This window comes from Lithobates pipiens, unplaced genomic scaffold, assembly GCF_037356315.1.
Source record: "Lithobates pipiens isolate NorthernLeopardFrog02 unplaced genomic scaffold, aLitPip1_a1.2 Scaffold_16, whole genome shotgun sequence".
In the NCBI taxonomy this organism is placed as follows: domain Eukaryota; kingdom Metazoa; phylum Chordata; class Amphibia; order Anura; family Ranidae; genus Lithobates; species Lithobates pipiens.
Genome location: NW_027507748.1, coordinates 406,627,575 through 406,645,030, shown reverse-complemented (window position 1 = coordinate 406,645,030; position 17,456 = coordinate 406,627,575). Strand labels below are relative to the sequence as shown.

At 47.5% G+C, this 17,456-nt stretch overlaps 1 long non-coding RNA gene across 1 annotated transcript in view; it reads right to left on the bottom strand.

Annotated features, from left to right (window-relative positions):
- The window catches only part of LOC143984392 (uncharacterized), a 42,395-nt gene extending 26,372 nt beyond the window's left edge, over positions 1-16,023 (bottom strand). The window contains exon 1 of the long non-coding RNA XR_013274827.1: positions 15,943-16,023. This is a non-coding gene — a long non-coding RNA (uncharacterized LOC143984392). The remainder of the gene's footprint in view (positions 1-15,942) is intronic.
- Positions 16,024-17,456: the final 1,433 nt, after the last annotated feature.

Here is a 17,456-nt window from a genome sequence, read left to right as displayed (position 1 = left end):
ATTGCCATAAAAAAGGTGTCTAAGGTGTCTAAGGATGGGTCCTTGCGCTCCAGTAGGCGATGTGCCCAGGCTTGAGGTTCGTTCGTTAGGAGGGAGATAACGAACCCCACCTTGGTCGCCTCGAGGGAGAAGGTCCTCGGTTGCAGGGCGAAGTAGAGCTCACAAGAGTTACGGAAGGCTCTAAACTTGTTCCGGTCACCCGTGAACCGCTCTGGGGTTGGTACTCTGGGTTCAGGTGGCATCATCACCACTGAAGGCGGGGCGTGGCCCCCTGGAGCAACGGGCGGAGAAGCAGATAGTGCTTGGACTTGCTCTTCCAGTCTGCCGTAGCCTTCCTGTAGGCTCTTTACTGCCTGGGTAAGACCGGACAAATGGCGGCAAAGCTCGTCCATGGGGGAGGCTCCCTGCGCAGGCTCGGACATGGCTGACCAGTACTGTCACGTACCTAGTAGGCGAGCCCGGAATGCAGGAAGCGGCCCCTCGTAGCCCCTGGCTGAAGAACCCCTGGAGGTGGTAACAGAAGCTCAAAAGTTCAGGGGGCACAAGTGCCTGGCAGGTAGATGCTGGTCCGGATGGGCAGCAGGACACCAACAGCGAGTAGATGGAGCTGAAGACAATAGGCTGGTGTAGGCAGGCACAAGTGGTAGACTGGCTGGCAGACGGACGTCAGCGGATACAGCAGTCACAGGATATCCAACAGGTAGGTAGAAACAGCAGAGTCGGGTACAGGCCGGGTCAGCAGGTAGCAGTCAACGTGGTACAAGAGGGATGAGGCAGAGGCGTAGTCAGACAAGCAGGAGGTCGTAGGCAGGCAGCAACGGATCAGGGTCAAGGTCAAAGCCGGGTAACAGGAACCAAGGTAACAGATACGGGTATAGGATAGCAGGATCTCCGAGCACGCTGTAGACTGGTCAGCACGGGTGGAAGGGAGCAAGTGCCTTAAGAAGACTGTAGGGCGCCAAACGGTCGCACGACGAGTCAGCGTGCGCGAGTGGACGTGCGCCCGTTCGTGCCCCCACGTGCACGCGTGCGTTCGTTCAAGCCGACGCGAGTGCGTCCGATCGCTCTAGCGCGCGTTAACGGAGCACGACGGGTCTTTGACAACAAGCTTCTGTGGGTAAGTCTCTCGTGCGCAAACGAGACGCCAGGACGATCGTGACAGTTGGACAAAGTTGTCGGAAAATCTGATCGTTCTGAATGTAATGACGTTATTTCGTTACGACGGGACTACGTTTAGGCTAGTAGCCAATAGCTTTGGTCTAGGAATTTGATCTGAGCATGCGTGGCACATTGTTCAATTGGAATTCTCTACACACAATCGGACAAAGTCCAATCGGATCATGTTGTCGGAAAGTTTTATAGCCCAGCTCTAAAACTTTGTCCGTTGGATATTCCGATGCAAACAGTCCGATGGAGCCCACACACAGTCGGATTATCCGACAACAAGGTCCGATCGGACATTTTCCGTCGGAATGTCCGACCGTGTGTACAAGGGCTAAGACATCAGATTTTACATTCTACTCCTCTGTACACGGGGACATACTCCCAGATCGATTATATTTTTGTTGACCATAATGTAATTACCTCTATGCTAGTTTCTAATACTCTATCAGATCACGCCCCAGTGAAAATGAAAATGACCATCCCTGGTAATCTAAAACAACCCTTATCTTGGCGATTAAATTAAGAACTTCTCTGCGATGAGGAAGGATATGAAATAGTGGGCAAAGAACTTGAACACTATTTCTTAACAAATGAGACAGATGAAATAGCAGGACACACATTATGGGAGGCTCATAAAGCTTACATTAGGGGGATCCTGATTGCAGTAGGAACGAGGAAAAAAAGAGAGGGCAGAGAAAATCAAAATATTAATGGAAGAAATATTTAGAGCTGAACAAGCACATAAAAAATATCAGAATAAAACATCGAACACTGTATAAACATTGGTTAACAAAAGGGGTGAATTAAAAGCCCTATTGGAACAGGATACAAAAATAACTTTCAACCTAGTAGATATTTAGCAAAAATGCAGCTTAAAAAAAATCTATAAATTACCGTATATACTCGAGTATAAGCCGAGATTTTCAGCCTCTTTTTTGAGGCTGAAAGTGCCCCCCTCGGCTTATACTCGAGTCATCGCTGTCTGCCCGCTCGATCAGCGTGTCGAGCAGACAGACAGCGGCCATTCTATGTTTCAAAAGCCGCGCCTCCGGCTCCGCCTTCGCCTGTGATAGGCGGAACACTGAATTTCCCAGCAGCCTGTGTTCGGCCTATCACGGGCATCGTCTCATCCTCGTACTACGGACGAGGATGATACGACGTCCGTGATAGGCGGAACACAGGCTGCTGGGAAATTCAGTGTTCCGCCTATCACAGTCGAAGGAGGAGGCGCGGCTTTTGAATTTTACAATGGCCGCCGACGAAGAGGGCACGGGACGGAGGCAAGGCAAGGCACGGGACGGGACGGGACGGGACGGGACGAAGGCAAGGCACGACACGGGACGGAGGCTCGGGACAAAGGCTCGGGACACAGGTAGGCTGGACACACACACACACACACACACACACACACACACACACACACACACACACACACACACACCTGTACTGCCCACTAAACATGATGGGATTTTTGTCGTGGCTATGACGCAAAGTGGCTGCTGGATGGTCTTCTCTGTGTGGGTGGCCAGCGGGAATAAATCTGCGACTCAACTATTCCCTTTTCCCTGCCAAAGTGAATGGGTCCTCAGCCCTGGTTCACACTATATTGCCATGCAGCTAACACTGCAAACCCTATTCATTTCCGCACTGCGTTTTGCGATCTGCTGCGGGTGTAGGTGCAGGTAGGCTGGACACACACACACACACACACACACACACACACACACACACACACACACACACACACACACACGGATGGAGACACACACACACGGATGGATGGATGGATGGAGACACACACACACACAGGGATGGATGGATACACACACACACAGGGATGGATGGATGGATGGAGACACACACACACAGGGATGGATGGATGGATGGATGGAGACACACACACACAGGGATGGATGGATGGATGGATGGAGACACACACACACAGGGATGGATGGATGGATGGACACACACACACACAGGGATGGATGGACGGACACACAGGGATGGACGGACACACAGGGATAGACGGACACACAGGGATGGACGGACACACACACAGGGATGGACAGGCATGTCTCACCCTCGGCTTATACACGAGTCAATAAGTTTGCCAGTTTTTTTGGGGGTAAATTGGGGGCCTCGGCTTATATTCGGGTCGGCCTATACTCGAGTATATACGGTATATAGGGAAAATTCAAAATTAGAATGGGGAAATGGTCCATACAACAAAATAAATAGCGGAAACCTTTAAAAATTACTACGAGGGGCTATACTCAGTGGAACATCAGGGGGACCAGCCAGAGGAAAAAGGAAGAAGAATAAACAAATTCCTAAAAAATGCTAGATTGCCAAAGATAACGGAAAATGACAGGGAAATTTTAGAGAAGCCAATAACTGAGGGAGAAATAAATGGGGCTCTGTTAGACCCAGCCCCGGGGAAAATCCCCGGCCCAGACGGGTTTACGACGTATTACAAAATGTATAAAGAAATTCTAACTCCAAAGCTATGTAGATATATGAATAGGCTGGGGGCAGATGATAAAATGAGTAGGGAGGCTCTATCTGCCACAATTACCATAATCCAGAAAGAAGGGAAAGATGCAACGTTGTGTTCTAGCTACAGGCCAATATCACTGCTAAATGCGGACACAAAAATATATGCTAAAGTACTGGCAGGTCGGATGAACGGTCTGATGAGTTCACTGGTACATCCAGATCAGGTAGTATTCGCCCAGGTAGGGAGGGGAGGGCTAATGGGGTGAGAACTTTACTCTTACTCCAGCGGATGAAAGAGACAGGATCCCCAGGCCTATTCCTGTCGACGGATGCACAGAAAGCCTTCGACAGGGTAGACAGGGGATTCATGTTCTGGACATTAGAAACATTGGGAGTTGGACCGAGAATGGTTCAGTGGATTAAAATATTATACCATCATCCTGTAGCTTGCAAAAAAATAAACGGAACATTGTCCTCTCCTTTTGAGATGAAAAAGGGGACGAGACAAAGTTGCCCCTTATAACCCCTTTTATTTGTGTTATCTTTAGAGCCATTACTTTCCACAATACGAAACAACACTGATATAATGGGAATTAAGGTAGGAAATGAGGAACATAAACTGGCCGTGTTTGCGGACAATGTTTTGTTCTATGTAAACAATCTAAGGAATACAATGTCCAACCTATTAAAGGTCTTAAAACAGTATGTGGAACTATCAAACTTTAAAATAAACCAAGCTAAATCTGACATTCTAAATATAAACATAAGTTGGAGGAACGGATGCTTCAAAGGGAAGGTAAATTCCCTTGGCGGAAGGAACTCAAATACTTAGGAATCAAATTAGCAAATTCAATGAAGAAGATATATAAAATAAATTATATACCATTATTAGATGAAATTAAAGCGGAAAGTAAAAGATTAGTAAATAGACCACTCTCTTGGGTAGGTTGCATTAATTCCTTAAAGATGTTTATGTTTCCTAAGATTTTATTTAAATTCCAGATGTTGCCTATAGCATTACCTCGATCATACCTTATAAAGTTAAAAGCCTTAATAATGAAATTTGTTTGGAAGAATAAAAAACCAAGAGTATCTTTTTCAATATTGAAACAGGAAAAAAAACGGGGGGGGGGGGGGCTTGCAGTCCCCGACATCCAAAAATAGTACAACGCAGTTGTGCTATCGAGAGTTGTCGATTGGGTAAAGGAAAATAGGATTGAAAAGATGTGGGTAAATTTAGAATACGTATGTTGTGAGGTGCAATTAAGTAAGATAATATAGAACCCCCCCCCCCCCCCCCCCCCACATCACAGAACACTAGATTTGCACATAAATGCATTAACACAGAATGTACTTAAAATTTGGGATAGGGTTTACAAACAATTAAATGGTCAATATAAAATCACCTTTAATAGCACTAAAAAAAAAAATGAATATTTTCCACCAGGGAGTAAGGATATAGGAGGGAATTGGGTGAAAAAAGAAAATAGGGCACAATTAAGAGATATAATCACACAAGGGAAAATAGTATCATATTGGGAATAACGGCACAATAAGGATTTGATGGTGATATATGCATAAAGATATCTCCAGCTGTCCCAATTTGTTAAAAATTTACCCCAACAATTAGATCAGGGGGAGAGTTGAATCCATTGGAAAGGCTATGTACAACAGACAGTACCAAAGGTATCATATCGAGGTTATATAAACTGTTGTTAACAGTGGATGAACTGGAGATCTCGCCATTTATTAAAAAATGGGAAAGGGAATTGGGAACACAGAAAGATAAAACAACAATAGGTAAAATATTGAAATGAACCCATAGTTCAGCATCAGATGTCAAAACTGTTGAGATGAATTATAAATGTCTAACCAGATGGTATGCTACCCCTGATAAGACCAGCAAATTCCAACCTGGTAGATCGGCGGAGTGCTGGGTGCAAAGAGGTGGGAACAATGGCCCACCTATGGTAGGACTGCCAAAAAATTTAAGAATATTGCAAAAAGATTTTACACTATGTAAAAGAAATTACCAAAATACAATTAGTAGAAGATCCATGGATAGTACTCTTGTATGTCTTGATATAGAGGGAGGAGCAAAACAATATAAGGAGACATTAATACCACATCTCTTAAACGCAGCAAAAATCCCTAAGAAGGAGCAGGAGGTAGAAAGTCCATCAATTTGGGAGTGGATCGACGCAGTTGAAGAAACATAGCGTATGTCATAGTATAGAGGAAAAGAGTGCTGTAATAAAAGACAAATGTAAAGGTTGGAAAGAATTAAAAAAAACATGGAGCTATGCAGAAGGATTAAGAACTTAGACCTATATGGGGGAAAAGAAAGAATAGTCAGTGAGTCAGTGAGATAATCCACCATATGAAGCAGTGTGGTAAAATAAAAAATAAAAAATAAAATAAACCGCTGGCAACAAGTGAAAATGTCCAAATTGGGCCCAAAGTGCCAATATTGTGTATGGCAATCATTATTTTCCAGCACTGCCTTAACCCTTTTGAGCATGACGTTCCCTAGAGCTTCACAGGTTGCTACTGGAGTCCTTTTCTACTCCTCCATGACAACATCACAGAGCTGGTGGATGTCAGAGACCTTGCGCTCCCCCACCTTCCATTTAAGGATGCCCCACAGATGCTCAGTAAGGGTTTTGGTCTGGAGACATGCTTGGCCAGTCCATCACATTTACCCTCAGCTTCTATAGCAAGGCAGTGGTCATCTTGGAGGTGTGTTTGGGGTTGTTATAATGTTGGAATACTGCCCTGCGGCCCAGTCTCTGAAGGGAGGGGATCATGTTCTGCTTCAGTATGTCACAGTCAGGGCCGGCGCTCCCACTAGGCGAACTAGGCAGTCGCCTAGGGCGCACAGCCGCCTAGGGGCACAGCCACAGTCTTGGTCCCCTCCAGAGGATCGGTTCCCCCCTGTCGAGTAGTGGCTCGTGCAGACTGTAGCAGGAGGTGGCTCCGTATGGCTATCTGCAGAGTCGCTGGGCGGGGGAGCAGGCAGATCTCCCCCTTGGGACTAAGCCAGGGACAACCATGCGGATGTCCAGCAGCCATGGGTGTCAGCTCTCTACCCGCCCGCCCGGCCGCCCCGCCTCCCTCCCTGGGTGATGTGCAGCCATTGGAGGAGCAGGGCACGCGGCATTGTGCATAGATACAGCCAGGATGGATCCACACAGGCACGGACTAGCTATAGGACAAATGCAGGGCCCGAGGCTGCCGGGCCACGTGTCTTGGAGGAGCGAGGACCAAAAAGCAAAGCTTTTCCTGCAGCTCATCCAGCCTCTCCGTGGCCGGCCGCCGGAGCGGGGGGGTTGATCAGCTTTACGGGGGTGGAGCTGGAAGAGGTCTCCCATACGTGATTGGTGCCGCCCGTTGCCTGACATGTGGAGGAAGCGAGAAAGAAGTGCCCCAAGGTAAGAACTTGTCAGATGTGGGGAAGAAGTGCTGGAGATGAAGGCTTCCAGTCAGAGCTTATCTTTGGTGTGTGATCCCCTCCACTTGGCTGCACCCACCCTCCTCTCCACCTGGCTCCATCCCATCCCCTGGCCCCATCCCTCCGCCTGGCTCCATCCCTCCGCCTGGCTCCATCCCATCGCCTGGGTCCATCCCTCCACCTGGCTCCATCCCATCCCCTGGCTCCATTCCTCCACCTGGCTCCATTCCTCTGCCTGGCTCCATCCCATCGCCTGACTCCATCCCTCCCCCCTCCCCATCTGGCTCCATCCCTCCCCACCTGGCTCCATCCTATCCCATCCCCTGGCTCTATCCCTCCACCTGGCTCCATCCCATCCCCTGGCTCTATCCCTCCGCCTGGCTCCATCCCATCGCCTGGCTCCATCCCTCCACCTGGCTCCATCCCATCACCTGGCTCCATCCCTCCCCACCTGGCTCCATCCCTCCACCTGGCTCCATCCCATTGCCTGGCTCCATCCCTCCACCTGGCTCCATCCCTCCTCCTGGCTCCATCCCATCCCCTGGCTCCATTCCTCCGCCTGGCTCCATCCCTCCTCCTGGCTCCATCCCATCTCCTGGCTCCATTCCTCCGCCTGGCTTGATCCCATCCCATCCCCTGGCTCCATCCCTCCACCTGGCTCCATCTCATCCCCTGGCTCCAGCCCCCCGCCTGGCTCCAGCCCTCCACCTGACTCCATCCCTCCACCTGGCTCCATCCCAACACCTGGCTCCATCCCTCCACCTGGCTCCATCCCTCCACCTGGCTCCATCCCATCACCTGGCTCCATCCCATCACCTGGCCCCATCCCTCCACCTGGCTCCATCCCTCCACCTGGCTACCCCCATCTCCTGTCCACTTTGCTATATCCTCCCTCCACCTGGCTGCACCCCTATCTCCTGTCCACCTGGCTCCATCCCTCCACTTCGCTCGATCCCTCCACCTGGCTGCCCCCCTCCTGTCCACCTGGCTATACCCCTCCCCCACCTGGCTGCACCCCCTCTCCTGTCCACCTGGACCAGTTCTGGTGCTAAAGTTATTGAACACAAATTTTTGTTGGGGGGGCGGAGGTAGCTGGTCTCGCCTAGGGTGCAAAATAGTCTAGCACCGGCCCTGGTCACAGTACATGTTGGCATTCATGGTTCCCTCAATGAACTGTAGCTCCCCAGTGCAGATAATACTGTATACCAGGGATATGCAATTAGCGGACCTCCAGCTGTTGCAGAACTACAATTCCCATGAGGCATAGCAAGACTCTTAGAGCCACAAGCATGACAACCAGAGGCAGAGGCATGATGGGACTTGTAGTTTAGCAACATCTGGAGGTCTGCTAATTGCATATCCCTGCTGTATACCCTGTATGGTCTTTTAAAACAAAGGAGAATTTTTCTTGTGAAAACTATATAGTTGTGTGTCCACTAGATGTCACTACCAGTTTATTAATGCCTGGCTGAAAAGCAGAAGAATGCAAAGAAGCAGACATTTGACAATAAAATGAGAAAAAATATTTAGTACTGCAAATTTACAGCATATGTACTGTTGCTTAACCATTTTCAGCCCTGGACCATTTTGCTGGCTTAAGACCAGACCACTTTTTGCGATTCGGCACTGCGTCGCTTTAACTGACAATTGTGCAGTCATGCGACGTGGCTCCCAAACAAAATTGACGACCTTTTTTCCCCACAAATAGAGCTTTCTTTTGGTGGTATTTGATCACCCCTGCGGTTTTTATTTTTTGTGCTATAAACAAAAATAGAGCGACAATTTTGAAAAAAAACGCATAATTTTTTACTTTTTGTTATAATAAATATCCCCCAAAAAAATATATAAAAAAACATTTTTTTCCCTCAGTTTAGGCCAATACGTATTCTTCTACATATTTTTGGTAAAAAAAAATCACAATAAGCGATTATTGATTGGTTTGCGCAAAACTTATAGTGTTTACAAAATAGGGGATAGTTTTATGGCATTTTTATTAATAATTTTTTTTTACTAGTAATGGCGGTGATCAGCGATTTTTATTGGGACTGCGACATTGTGATGGACACATCAGACATTTTTGACACATTTTTGGGACCATTGTCATTTATACAGCAATCAATGCTATACAAATGCATTGATTCCTGTGTAAATGACACTGGCAGTGAAGGGGTTAACCAGGGGGTGGCAGTGTAGGGGTTAAGTGTTCCTAGGGGCGTGTTACTAACTGTGGGGGGCTGGGCTTTGTGCTAGTGAACACTGATCTCTGCTCCAATCACATGAAGCAGAGATCAGCGTCACTTGTTGCTAGGCAGAACGGGGAGATGCTGTTTACAATGACATCTCCCCATTCAGCCGCCCCGTGAGACGATCGTGGGTATCCCCCCGGACTCAGGCACGCGCGCAATAGCAGGGCGGCATTTAAAAACGGACGTACCTGTACGCCAATATGCCTGCCCGTGCCATTCTGCCGACGTACATCGGCGTGCCCTGCTCAGGAACTGGTTAAAGAACACTTGAACCTTTGCTTTTTATTTCTGTGAATCCGTCTGGCTGCCTAAAAATGTAAAACGTGCCTGATTTTTATTTTATTTAGAATGTAGTACAGCCCAAGCTTAAATCATAGGTGAACCCCTATCTTGTAAAGCAACCTATTCACTTTAAAATAGAAATGAAAGGCAACACTTTTGTACATACATAAAAAGAACATTACTAATACCTTTTCTATCCTGTTGTATAAGTGATTACATACCCTCTTTACTCAGCTGCATAAGGAGCTCAAAGAGCTGGGGGAGGAGAAACAGCCGGGACCTGTGCAGGAGGCTGGTTAGGCTTTATAGGGAGATTCTGGAGACTCTCCAGGTGCTAGGAAGGCAGGATGGATGCGGATTAGTTCAGGATCTGCAGAGCTCCTCTAAAGCATGTCTTTTTCCGGCTACATCCGGACATGCCCCCGTGCAGTGCATTCTGTTGTGGATCTGATACGGACTCTACTGGGAAGGACTTTCGGCTTCATTTCCCGGTTCCCTACTGCTCATGCGCGAATCGCGCTGCGCAATAAGGACGGTCCCCGCTGCCTCTGGGATCTGTGTGTTTCCCAGCAGGCAGCGGGGCACTTGCGGAAAGGGGCGGGCACTTGCGGAAAGGGGCGTAATATACGCCCCTTTCCGCAGAGAGCTATCCCGGAAGTGGGTGCAGAATACCTGTACTGTACAGGTATCTGCACCCCCCTCCCCCCTGAAAGGTGCCAATTGTGGCGCCGGAGGGGGGGAGGGTTCAGATGAGCGGAGGTCCACTTTAGGGTGGACCTCCGCTTTAACTGGTAGCAAGGTTCTGGCTCTGAAAAAACCCTGGGTGCAAAGGGCGCTGCATGCGACCTACTCCTCGTACTCTCGAGGGGTATCAGTACTGATTAGTAAGCAAGTGCCTTGTGTGCTCCATGAGGTGCATCTGGACCCCCAGGGGAAATTTGCTATGGTGGTACTCAGCATTTATAATAAGAAATATGTCATTGTTAACGTCTATCTGCCTCCTCCGAGACAGATGCACGTCCTGTATAACTTATATGAGAGGTTGGCTCCGCATTGCCCGGCGTGTGTCCTGTTTATGGGAGATTTCAACCCCACATTGTCCCGTGATCTAGATAGGCTCTCCCCACAATCGACTTCTATTCTGATCTTAGTGTGTGGGCCCAGGCAACAGACTTCCGGGAGGTGTGGAGATGGCTTCATCCCCAGGATAGAACCTACTCCTGTTTTTCATCCACGTTTAAAACATCCTCCCGTATTGATCTGGCGTTTGCTAATGAACTCCTCCTGGCTAACGTCCAGGAGGCTAGCTACCTTCCCTCCGGCTTATCGGATCACCACCCCCTTAAATTAATTGCTAGGGCCACCAAGACTAAGAATAAAGCCCTCTGGAGGCTACAGCCCCATTGGATCAATAACACAGCAGTCCATGATAGAGTTTCTCCCTCCTTGCAGGACTACTGGGTGCGCAATGTGGGGTCAGCCTCCTTGGGGGTGACATGGGATGCCTCCAAAGCCTATGGTAGGGGACAGTATATCTCTGCAGTGGCGGCTGTTAGAGCAGAACTTGGGGACAAAGTGTCTGATTTGCAGCACAAAGTTGAGGAGGCTCTGAATCAGTACTCGGCCTCGGCAACGGTCCCCAACTTCGAGCACCTTTCATCACTTAGGCAGGAATTGCACCTCCATGTCTCAGACACTACCAGGCATGGTCTACAAGACAGCAGACAGAAATACTTTGAATATGGTGAGAAGAACAGCAAACTACTAGCTATGCTGGCGTAGCAAGAGAGGCCTTTAGCGGTTATACCAGAAATACTCACGGCAGAAGGGACACTGGTTACCTCTCCGGAGGATATTTTGACTGCCTTCACCAGGTTTTATTCCTCTCTGTATGTCTCCTCACTCCCTGAAAGCTTTGACCCCACACCAATGACCTCGTTGTTGGATACACTAGCACTGGGATGGCTCTCTGACACGGAGCGACTACTCCTTGTCTCTGAGATCACACCAGAGTAGGTCATGATGGCCATCGGGTCTTTCCCAGCAGGGAAGACCCCGGGGCCAGATGGACTACCCATAGAGTATTATAGAGCCCACGTAGAGCTGCTTGCCCCCAGGCTGGCTCAGATGTACCGAGCCTGTCTTCAACAGGGCTCCCTGCCGGCCTCTATGATAGAGGCCCATATTGTTCTTATTCCAAAACCTAATAAGGACCCCAAGCAGTGTGCCTCTTACAGGCCAATAGCACTCCTGAATTGTGATTTAAAAATATTGACCAAAATTCTGGCCATTAGACTCAATAAAGTCATCAAATCTCTGATTGACTCTGATCAAACAGGCTTTATGCCAGGTAGGTCCACTGACATCAATATCTGTAGATTGTTTTCTAACATTCATGCCCCCCATGATAATCAAGGCACTAGGACCATTGCCACCCTTGATATGGAGAAGGCATTTGATACAGTGGAGTGGGCCTATCTGTGGGAGATGCTTAGAAGAATGGGTTTCCCACTGTAGTTTATTGCCTGGATACGCACACTATACACCGATCCCCTGGCATGCATTAAACTGAATGGCTTCCTGTCGCCTTCCTTCCCCCTACAGAGGGGCACCAGGCAGGGATGCCCTCTCTCCCAGGCCTTGTTCGCCCTCGCCATGGAACCTATTGCTGAGGCTCTTCAGAGTTCGGCCGAGGTCCGTGGTCTTTGGGTGGGCTGGCTGGAGGAGAGGGTGGCCCTCTATGCGGATGATCTTCTGCTTCTTTTAAATGACCCTGGTGACTCTCTGCGTGGCGCACTCGGAATCATGGATGCCTTCTCTGCCTACAGCGGGTTGAAGGTGAATTGGCATAAATCTCAGCTCTTTCCGGTGGACGACGGGGCCAGGGCCTCACCACCCTCCACCACGCTTCAATAGGTTTACCTATTTGGGTATTGTTATTTCAAGAGAGAACAAGGACTTTGTCCGGCTCAATCTTGAACCTGTTCTGATAGAGATCAAATCCAAATTAAAGGCGTGGGGCAATCTCCCCCTCTCCATTATTGGCCGCATAAACCTTCTTAAAATGAAGGTCCTTCCCAAACTTATGTACATATTTAGGAACTCCCCACAATGGCTGACTAAAACCTTCTTTAACTCTCTGAAACAACTTTTCCTCTCCTTCATCTGGGGACCCAAATCCCCTAGATTCAAATATACCACTCTCACCAGGCCTGTGGGTAGTGGAGGGTTAGCTCTTCCTGACTGTCACAAATATTTCCTAGCCACTCAGCTTGTAACCGTCCACTGGTGGCTGCGGCCGGACCTGACCAACGCTGCAACGGTCCTGGAGGCAGCTATAGTGGGGTCCCTGGAGGCCTTAAGGGGGTTGATATTCAGGGGGCCGAAAACACCTCACTGCCTCACCCCTTCTATGCGCACCACTTTAAGGGCATGGAGGGTGGGAGAGGCACTGAGGGCATCCCTGCTGAACTCCTGGTCTCCTCACACCCCCCTGTGGCTGAATCCTAGCCTTCCACAGTTTAGTACCATCCCGGATCCACAGGCCTGGGCCAAGTGTAAAATACTGACGCTCGAACATGTTGTTACCAACGGGGAACTCACTCCCTTTCATATCCTGCGTGATAAATTTTATGTATCTACATGGGCCCATTTCCGCTATCTTCAAATCGCGCATGCTTATCTATATAAATTTTTGGGACAACTGGTCGTACTGGAATACTCTGAGCTCGAATCCGTCCTTCGGGTAAAAGACTTGGAGAAACCCATGTCTCAGATTTACGGGTCCCTACTGGTTGCTGCCATCCCCGAGCTGTCCTCCCTCCGCAGGAAATGGGTGGTGGACATACCGGAGCTGGATGACGATGACTGGAGGGAGATTTGGGATTTTCCGTTCTCCCCTTTGGTTTCAGCCAGGGACAAATCGGTCCAATACAAAATTGTACACAGAGCCCACTACACGCCCCATAGACTGCACCAGATGTCGCCGACGCACTCCCCGGCGTGCTGGCGCTGCTCCTATCAGCCAGGAGACTTCATTCACATTTTCTGGGCTTGTCCAGCGATTGTATGCTATTGGAAGGAGGTTCTCCTGGTGATAGTTAAGACTACTGAGATTAGTATTCCTTATGATCCTAAATATTGTCTGCTGGGGCTAGTGGAGCAAATGTCAATTCTCAGGGCTAGGAAAACACTCATATCTCTGTTACTCTACTATGCACGCAAGGCCATGACCATGACCTGGAAACAACCATCTCCCCCCTCTATCAAACTCTGGAAAAACCTGGTGAACGCTAGCTTGCCCCTCTATAAGGCCACCTACTCGAGCAGGGGTTGACCACTGAAATTTGAGAAGGTGTGGAACTGCTGGTTGGATGATAACACTACGGCAACGGATGTAGTGAATAACCCATAGTTCATCGTTATGGATGTAGTACGGTTATAGGCTGACCTAACTGCTCCTATGACACCTTATCCGGTCATTTTAACACTTAGCACGAATTCTCCTACAATACCCTCTCCCCACATTGGGGTATAGATAGTAAAGGTTATGTTTGTTTTGATTTGCCCTGTTGCTGTCGGTTGCTGCACCAGAGGCAGAATGTATGTTATGTAATCCTTTTGTGGCCTGTTGCCACATTTGGAAGTTTGCCCCTGTGTGGGAAATGTTTGGCCCCTGCGTGGGCAACTCTGTATGCCATTGAAAAACTCAATAAAAAAGATTTTGCAAAAAAAAAAGAATGCACTGCACACAGTTGCAGGGCGGTGGTGGCACAGCCACATTCACTTGAAAAGGCTGTGCTTGGTGGTGGTACTGCCCACCAATCACAATTGGGGGGGGGGGGGATATTTTTTTTCTGCAGCATGTGCTAACTTTGCCTTTTGCAGCTTAAGGTGGGGGGAGGTTGGGGGTGGTAAAAACTCAGCTTGACCACATGCTTTTTACTGCCCGCCAACGACAAGTCGAAATGAGCTCTTACTCTTTTACACAGGTTCAGCGAGCATGAATTGGCCATCTTTTGGGGCAAATTTATAAATAAATTCATTCCCTAACATTTAACATTTAACTGAAATGCTGAACACATTTATACTGCAGTGAAGGTTTATTGTACTGTATGAAAATCTTTTACTAAATGTGCTGTGATTAATTTGGAAATCGGTACTCGTGCAAATGCTCCCGATACTTTGCGGTGCGATTTACATCAATACAAAATAAATGGGTGCAAATCATGCAAAGAATTGCATGCGATCTGAACAGGAATGTGCTGAGATTTCTGTCCAAATTGCATGCGATTTCCCCCATCACTCCTGTATGTGTGAGCGCATAGAAAGGGAAAAAGGACCATCTAGTAGGCAGTTTATTAAAAATATTAGAACTCACAGTACATATCTGGCCAAATGCAAAATCTGCATAGGTGTCCCAGTCCCACTGATGATAGCAAATCACAGCCACTGGAGGTGCTCACAATGCTGGAGAAGATGTAGAAGCAGTCCACCCCCTAAACTGACATCACTTCCGCCCTATACCCACAGGGTGCCAGTGCAATGTCAAATAGTGTCCCCTGTCGGATAATGTCCGCTGTGTACTGCACATGCGCAATACACAGGACAAGCAGATTCTGAAAATATCCGAAGATGAACAGCGCCTGCGCCATGAGTCAAGGTTCTAGCCCCACCATCCAAGTGGACATAGAGTTAGAATAAAAAGAGCAGAGCAAAGCGTGGCGAGCGAAGAGAGCCCACGAAGGGCCCTCTAATATGTTCAGCCCTATGTCCACTTGCATGGTGGGGCTTGCATTTGGACTCATGGCGCAGGCGTTGTTCATCTTCGGAGATTTTCAGAATCTCCTTGTGCTCCGTACTGCGCAAGCGCTGTGCCTGCGCAGTTCAGAGCGGACACTTTTCGATAGGCGGACTGTATCTGTCACAACACCGGAACTTCTCCTCCAACCCTGTGAGCACCTCAATGATTTGCTATCATCGACACCTATGCAGATTTTGCATTTGGCGACATACACTGAAGTAGTGGGAGAAATCGCATGCGATTGGTTGCAGTGTGATTTGTGACAATTTTTTTGTATTGATGCAAATTGCACCGCAAAGTATCAGTACTCAGTATCGGCAACTACTTGACCCAAAGTATCGATACTCATCTATAAAAAAACGATACCGATGCAACTCTAATTATGATGCAGTAAAAAACAATGTCTATACAATACTAGGGAAAAAGAAAATTGTAGTAAAAGTACCAATAGTCATCAGTTGATTTGTTTAATTTTTCCAGAGAACAAAAGCCAAACCTACTGTAACTGGTCACTATGGCCAACAACTCCACTGTTGTCCTGTTTGTTTCTCCAGTCTTCTACTGTATAAACAGTTCTCCTGGATTAACAATAAAAAATACCACCACTGGTCAGCAGAGGTCTCCCTCTATCAGTAAACCACTCTATAGTATAACTATTTCAATGTATTTCAGACTTTTTAAAACAATATATAATACACATTTATTTTACAAAATAACAAGATTTTAAAGTGTCAAACCACAAAGAATTTTGCCTCTGTAGTAGGTCTCACATTGACTAAAATTAGTTTTTGTCAATTCCTGGTGCTTCAGCATAGAGGTTTAAAATCTATTCACACCTCCTAAAATATGTATTTTATTATATGTGTAGTCCTGTTTTTTTTTTGGGGGGGGGGGGGGGGGGGTATGAGAAATGGCCTACCCCAAACAAGATATTGCACTAAACTTGTTGGTAAATGAGAGACCCAGAACCTTTGTTAAGTGGAAGAGTGGGTTTGAAAATAAAGTTGGCAGTTCCTCCACCCAGGACAGGGGTGATACCCTTTCTGCTAGATTAACCAATAATTGAATCAAAGTAATTGGAAGCCAAGGAACTACTGCAACCGGCATATAACATTACCTATAAGTATATACATGCACAAAAGTATACAAATAATATAAGCTTTATATAAGAAAAGATTAATAATTGTAAATACATCCAAAGTACACCAAAAGTTAGGACACCCCTAGTGATGGACTTTTTAGACACGTACAATAGATATCAAATCTATAAAGTACAAAAAAGTTTTTTTTTAATTGAAAACACATTAAGAGAAACACATAAAACAAGGAATGCATAAATACACTGATAATCTACATACACACTGATTACTTAAGATACCCTACGCGTTTCAGAGAGAGTGAATCTCCTTCTTCAGGGGTATGTATAGGTATAAGAAAAGGTATATTCAAAACAGTCTGTGAGGCATTCCATAGAATTTGTAATTCAAAAACATGACAGGATGCCAGGGTGGATATTGCTGATGGTTGTTTTTCCTTTCAGAGACTCCTAGTGTGGAATGGCTGAAGAAGCCGCAAGGTGTGAAGAAAGGACCAGCCCCTTAGTACAGGTGGGCAAATGAAGCAAAGCCCCCCCCCCCCGGGGGAGAACACTGGGGCAAAGCAGTTGGTCCTGAAACGCAGCAGGTATTACAATGGTAATACTGGCAAGTAAGGCACTAATTACACTATATCTATCCACCCGTCCATCACGGCGTCCATCATCCAAATGTGAAGTTACCATTGTAATACCTGCTGCATTTCAGGACCGACTGCTGTGCCCCAGTGTTCTCCCGGGGGGGCTTTGCTCCATTTGCTCACCTGTACTAGGGGGCTGGTCCTTTCTTCACACCTTGAGGCTTCTTTGGCCATTCCTGCCAGGGCGACCACACTAGGAGTCTCTGAAAGGAAAAACAACCATCAGCAATATCCACCCTGATATCCTGTCATGTTTTTAATTACAAGTTCTATGGAATGC